This window comes from Rana temporaria, chromosome 8, assembly GCF_905171775.1.
Source record: "Rana temporaria chromosome 8, aRanTem1.1, whole genome shotgun sequence".
NCBI lineage: Eukaryota > Metazoa > Chordata > Amphibia > Anura > Ranidae > Rana > Rana temporaria.
This window is the reverse complement of record NC_053496.1, coordinates 32,619,453-32,625,581: the sequence shown is the minus strand read 5'-3', so window position 1 is coordinate 32,625,581 and position 6,129 is coordinate 32,619,453.

Here is a 6,129-nt window from a genome sequence, read left to right as displayed (position 1 = left end):
AAGTCGTCACAGAACAGCGGAAGAAGAGGAGAAGACGTCACAGAACAGCGGAAGAAGGAGAAGGCACCGGACAGCAGGAGGAAGAACCGGGGTGCGCCGAGTCAAGACCGGAGAGCGGCGAACATAGAAGAAGACCCCCCGGAGCGGAGAAGACGTCACAGAAGAGCGGTGAAGACCCCGGAGAGCAGGAGAAGACCCCCGGAAATCGGAAGAAGAAGCTCCCCCTGGTAAAAGAGCTAAAGAAGACAGGGGGAGCCTCCGGAGCAGACTAATAAAATATTTTAATACCCTGTGTTTTTTATTTGTGTTTTTACCACTTTTCCTCCAGGTGAATGGGTAGGGGTACGATGTACCCCATATCCATTCACTTAGGGTGGGGGGCCGGTATCTGGGGGCCCCCTTATTAAAGGGGGCTCCCAGATTCCGATAAGCTTCCCGCCCGCATACCCCGACAACCAACGGCCAGGGTTGTCGGGAAGGGGCCCTGTCCTCATCAACATGGGGGCAGGGTGCTCTGGGGTGGGGGGGCCCCGCAGTGCGCCCCCCTGCCCCAGAGCACCCAACCCCCCCATGTTGAGGGCATGCAGCCTGGTACGGCTCAGGAGGGGGGGGGGCGCTCGCTCGTCCCCACTCCTTTCCTGACCGGCCGGGTAGCGTGCTTTGGATACGGGTCTGGTATGGATTGTAGGGGGACCCCCTACGCAGTTTTTTCGGCGTAGGGGGGCTCTCCTTACAACCCATAACAGACCTAAGGGCCCGGTATGCTCCTGAGGGGGGAACCCGTGCCGAATTTTTATTTAAAATCCGGCGGGGACTTCCCCCTCAGGATTCATAACAAACGCCGCACACGTGTAGAATTGGCGGGAATCCAAGTCGGATCTCCCGTCGCTTCTATGACGGCTTTCTCTCCATCGCGGCAAGCCAGCTCGGCGCTGGCTCCCGCAATGGGGCTCGTAGGTGCTCAATCTCGCCGAGAAAGGGAGCGAGATTGACACAATATTGCGTGCACCTACTGTAGTAACCCACGTTTAAACCGTCCATTTGGCCACGTTTAAATGCTGCATTTAGCTGAGTTTAGCTACGTTTGCGTTTAGCAGCGTTTTAATAAAAAATGTTTTGTTTTTTTAAATGGGCAAAAACGAAAAACGCCTATAAACAAAACGTGAGTTGCCGCGTTTGGCGTCTGAAACGTGGAAATCTTCGGCGTCTGAACCCATTTTTTTGCTTTCACAGAAATGCTGTTAAACGCAACTGCCTAAAAACTGATCTTTCTGAATCTGGCCCTAAGTTTTCTAAATCCTTGATCCCTGTGCACCATGGGGCTATTTCCCTCTGCTCAAAAACCCAGCAAATGTGCCAGAAGTAAGAAAATATTGTTCTGACACTTGTGAAATAGGCAAAAAGGGAAGAGACATTTCCCAAATGTGGACATGGGTAGTAATACAAATGTGAATGTTTCAAAACAAATAAAATGAGTAGGATTCTAGGGTGCATCACTAGATGGCTCCCGTCCCACTAGAGATGAGCTGAACAACCCCCGCTTCGGATTGCACCAGAACATGCAAACAGAGGCGGCTCTAGGCTTTGTGAGGCCTTAGGCAAATCTGAGACATGAGGCCCCATTCACATCCATAATGGGAAAAATAATTCAAGCAATAAAAATTACCTGTATAAATTGCATATATTAAGAGTTTTAAATTCTATGAACTATGAATTCACGAATTATAGAATTTTATCTAACCAATTCTTTAGGCAAATTAGCCGGCCGCGAGGCCCCTATGGGGGCGAGGCCTAAGGCGGCCACCTAATTTGCCTAATTAGAGAGCCGCCTCTGCATGCAAACAGGCAATAAATTTGTGGGAACACCGTTTAAGTCTATGGGACACAAACATGAAAAATCAAAAGTGCTCATTTTAAAGTTACTGCCATAAAAAGTGTATGGGAACTCGGGTTCATGTATCAATGCCAAAATAAAAACAATTTTTCAGGAGTAGTGACTTTAAGAATGCTTAAAGTGAAGCAATAAAAATTAAATATTCCTTTAGGCCCGGTTCACACTCGTGCGATGCCAGACATGGCATGTAATTCGGATGTAATCCGCAGTGCACTGCTGTTCACATTACATGCAATTGGCCAGATTCAGGTACGGCGGCTTAAAGTTGTGCGGCGTAGCGTATCTAATTTACGTTACGCCGCCGTAAGTTAGAGAGGCAAGTGCTGTATTCACAAAGCACTTGCGTGCTAAGTTACGGCGGCGTAGCGTAAATGTGCCGGCGTATGCGCGCCTAATTCAAATTGGGAAGAGGTGGGCGTGTTTTATGTCAATAAGGCATGACCCCACGTAATTGACGTTTTGAAAGTACGGCGCATTTGCCGTCCATGGACGTAACCCAGTGCGCATGCTCCAAATTACGCCGCAAAGACTCATTGGTTTCGACGTGAACGTAAATTACGGGCAGCCCCATTCACAGACGACTTACGCAAACGACGTAAAAGTTTCAAAATTCAACACGGTTCCGACGTCCATACTGAACATTGGCTGCGCCATCTTTTTGGTGGTTTATCTTTACGCCTGAAAACGCCTTATGTAAACGGCGTATCTTTACTGCGACGGGCAAGCGTACGTTCGTGAATAGGCGTATCTCGCTGATTTACGAATTCTAGGCGTAAATCAGCGTACACGCCCCTAGCGGCCGGCGTAAATAGACAGCTAAGATACGACGGCGCCGGCGGTCGTATCTTAGCTACATTTAAGTGTATCTCAATTTAAAAATACACTTAAATATACGACGGCGCAGATTCGGAGTTACGACGGCGTATCTACTGATACCCTGACGTATCTCTACGTGAATCTGGCTAAATGTCTGTGCGGTGCGATATCAGCCATACAGATAGTATGGCTGATATCGCACCACATTCGGTCCAAAGACGCACAGGACCCTTTTTTTGTTCGGACCAGAATCGGATCACATGTTCACACATATGCGATCCGATTCATGTCCGAACTGTCAGTTTGCACTGCGATACGCAAGCTGAAATGGGGGTGTTGTTAAAGCGGTTGAATACCCTTTTTTTTTACTTTTACCTACAGGTACGCCTATAATAAGGCTTACCTGTAGGTATAGAGAATATCTCCTAAACCTCTACGGATGACATCTTGCTCGGCGTGGACCAGGTAAGGTCTCTTCTCCTCGTTCCGAGGTAAGTATTTCATAATGAGCTAGTATGCGGTGCATACTAGCTCATTATGTCTTTTGCCTTGCAGGTGTAAAAAAAAAAAAAGTGCATATGCGGGTATACAACCGCTTTAAGATATAATGACACTGCCCAGCAGTTCGCATATGGCAGTGTGAACTGCCGTGCATGTCGGGTGCGATGCGGGAACCCACAGTGGATTTGCGGTGTTCTCGCATGGCACAAGTGTGAACCGGGCCTTAAAGGGGTTGTAAAGGTTCTTTTTTATTTTCTAAATAGGTTCCTTTAAGCTAGTGCATTGTTGGTTCACTTACCTTTTTTTTCAATTTCCCTTCTAAATTTTTTCTTAGTTTTCTTTGTCTGAATTTCTCACTTCCTGTTCCTCCTCAGTAAGGTGTTCAGTAAGCTGTTCTAAATGACTTTCCACCGCTCGGATGATGGTGGAAAGCTTACTGAGGAGAAACAGGAAGTGAGAAATTCAAACAAAGAAAAAAAACATTTAGAAGGGAAATCAAAGGAAATGTTTAGTGAACCAACAATGCACTAGCTTAAAGGGGATGAGTCTACGCAGCAGTCGGAGTGAGATCCGCTGACTACTGATCCTATTTGTGCATCCATCGACATCTCAGAGTAAAAGATGACTCCGAAAATGTTGACTTTGATGCTTGGGGTGATGATCTGTCCAAGGTTGGTTTCTAAAGGAAAAAATTGCTTGCAGCTGTAATGTATTGTCAAATCTCGGCAATATACATAACAAATCATTAAAAACAAAATGGCGGTTCCACCCAAAGCACCTTGTCCCCATGTTGTTGGGGACAAGGGCCTCATACCCACAACCCTTGCCCGGTGGTTGTGGTGGTCTGTGGGCAGGGGGCTTATTGAAATCTGAAAGACCCCAAAGCACCCTAACCATGTTGATGGCATGTGGCCTGGTACGGTTCATGGGGTGGACGCTCTCTCGCCCCCCCTCTTTCCTGCAGCCTGCCAGGTTGCATGCTCGGACAAGGGTCTGGTATGGATTTTGAGGGGGACCCCCATGCCCTTTAAAAAGAAAATGTTCGCAGGGTTCCCCTTAACCACTTCAATACACTATAATGTGCAATAATGTGGCGCATTGACTTAGTCCTCCTGAGCCATGATTGGCCAAAGGCACACTGCCTTTGGCGAATTATGGCTCCCTCCCAAAGCATGCAGGTCAGGTGCATGCTTTGACCAATCATCATACAGCAATGCACTGCGATCTTTAAGTGCATTATGGGGCATTCTGTGGCGCTGAAATTTCCCGCGAACAACCCATAATATTCGCTGTTCAGCAAACAGGCAAACACCCGATGTTCGAATCGAACTTAAGTAGCGCTACCCCCGAAGGAGCCATGGATTGTTTTGGGATCGGCATATTAAGTTACCCTGCAATGTGTCTAGGGGTGATAACAGTGAGCCAAAACAGTGAGCGAATGTCCAGACAGTGAATACAGGTTTTTCCAATGCTTTATTTCCAAGCCAACATGGCCAACATCAACATTTAGTGGGAAGAGCAGGTTGATGAAGAAAAGAGGAGAACCTTGCAGCATCAGGCCTGGATATTAATTGAGCATTCCTTGCTCAATAGAGTATCAAATTATAACTTGTCGCCACTCTTAGCTGGAGTGGGTGAAGTGCCCCCGGACAGACCCCTATAATAAGTCTGGCAGCCGAAGTGTCACTTAGGATTTGCTGGGAGGAACAGATCTCTCTCACAGACCTGGCTCTAGGGCCTCTGCCACAGGCCAATTACTTTAAGTGAGCTAAATGGATGAACAGAGCGAATCCTCCAAGTGGGTTTGTAGCATAGGTCACCGGATGACAACAAACATACCTGTCAGCATCTCGGTCACCAGATCCCCGATTGGTTCGTTCAAGCCTTGTTGGACAACCTGCCTCCGGGTTCTCCTCAAGCCGACCCCCCAATCGAACGGCACTCAGCCTGGGATCCTCTCAATAGAACCGGGAACCCAGTAAGTCACTGGGGTCCCCTTTTACCTCCAGATGAGGGTTTGTGTAGCCTGCAATTGTGGCCTGGCGGGCCTCGCTGGCGGGGTCCATGGATGCGCGCACCGTGAAGGTGGATGCCGCACCTGGAACGGGGACCCCGCAAAGATTTTAGAACACATGACACCTGTCACAGATATACCCTTCCCCAGCATGCCTTGCGAGGAAGAAACTTCTCTAATTGGCTGCTGGGGAAAACTTGCTCTGCCAGAACCCCTCTGGTGCCAACTGCTGGCTAGTGATGGTACCGCATCCCTGGAACACAGACTGACGCAGTGGACATTTCTGGAATGACAGAAGTCCCAATTTAAATAAATTGTGAATAGGAGCAAAGTAACTCTCCCATTCCCCACTAACTTTAGCGTAGTGCCCATACTGAGAGCAAGGGGGCGCTACACTTACATTCGATTCGAACATCAAGCTCATCCCTATTCACACTGAACGCGGGTTTGAAATCAGTTTAGCTGAACTCGCACGATTTCAAACCCACATTTCAGTGTGAGTTCAGGGCCGATTTGAAAGACATCTGTGTGGGTTCATGCACAGATGCCTATTGAAATCACCCCTGAAGTCGCCAAAAGTAGTGCAGGAACTACTTTTTGAAAACGGTGTCGGCAAAGTCGTACCGATCAGGACAGTGCCACTCCCGGCAGTAGGCTGCGATTTGGAATAAGATTTGACACGTCAAATTGTGTCGATGTGGATGGGGGCCGCGTCCGCAAAGTTCCGCTTTTTCAGACGGAAGAAAACCCTATTTTTCTTCCGTCTGGCGGAACGGATCGGATGAATACGGACAGACGGTCCGTATTCATCCGATTCCCCATAGGGGAGAGCGGAGGAGAGACAGGGCGGTCTCTGCACTGTGTGCGGGGACCGCCCTGTCCGCCGACAGCTCAGCGGGGATCA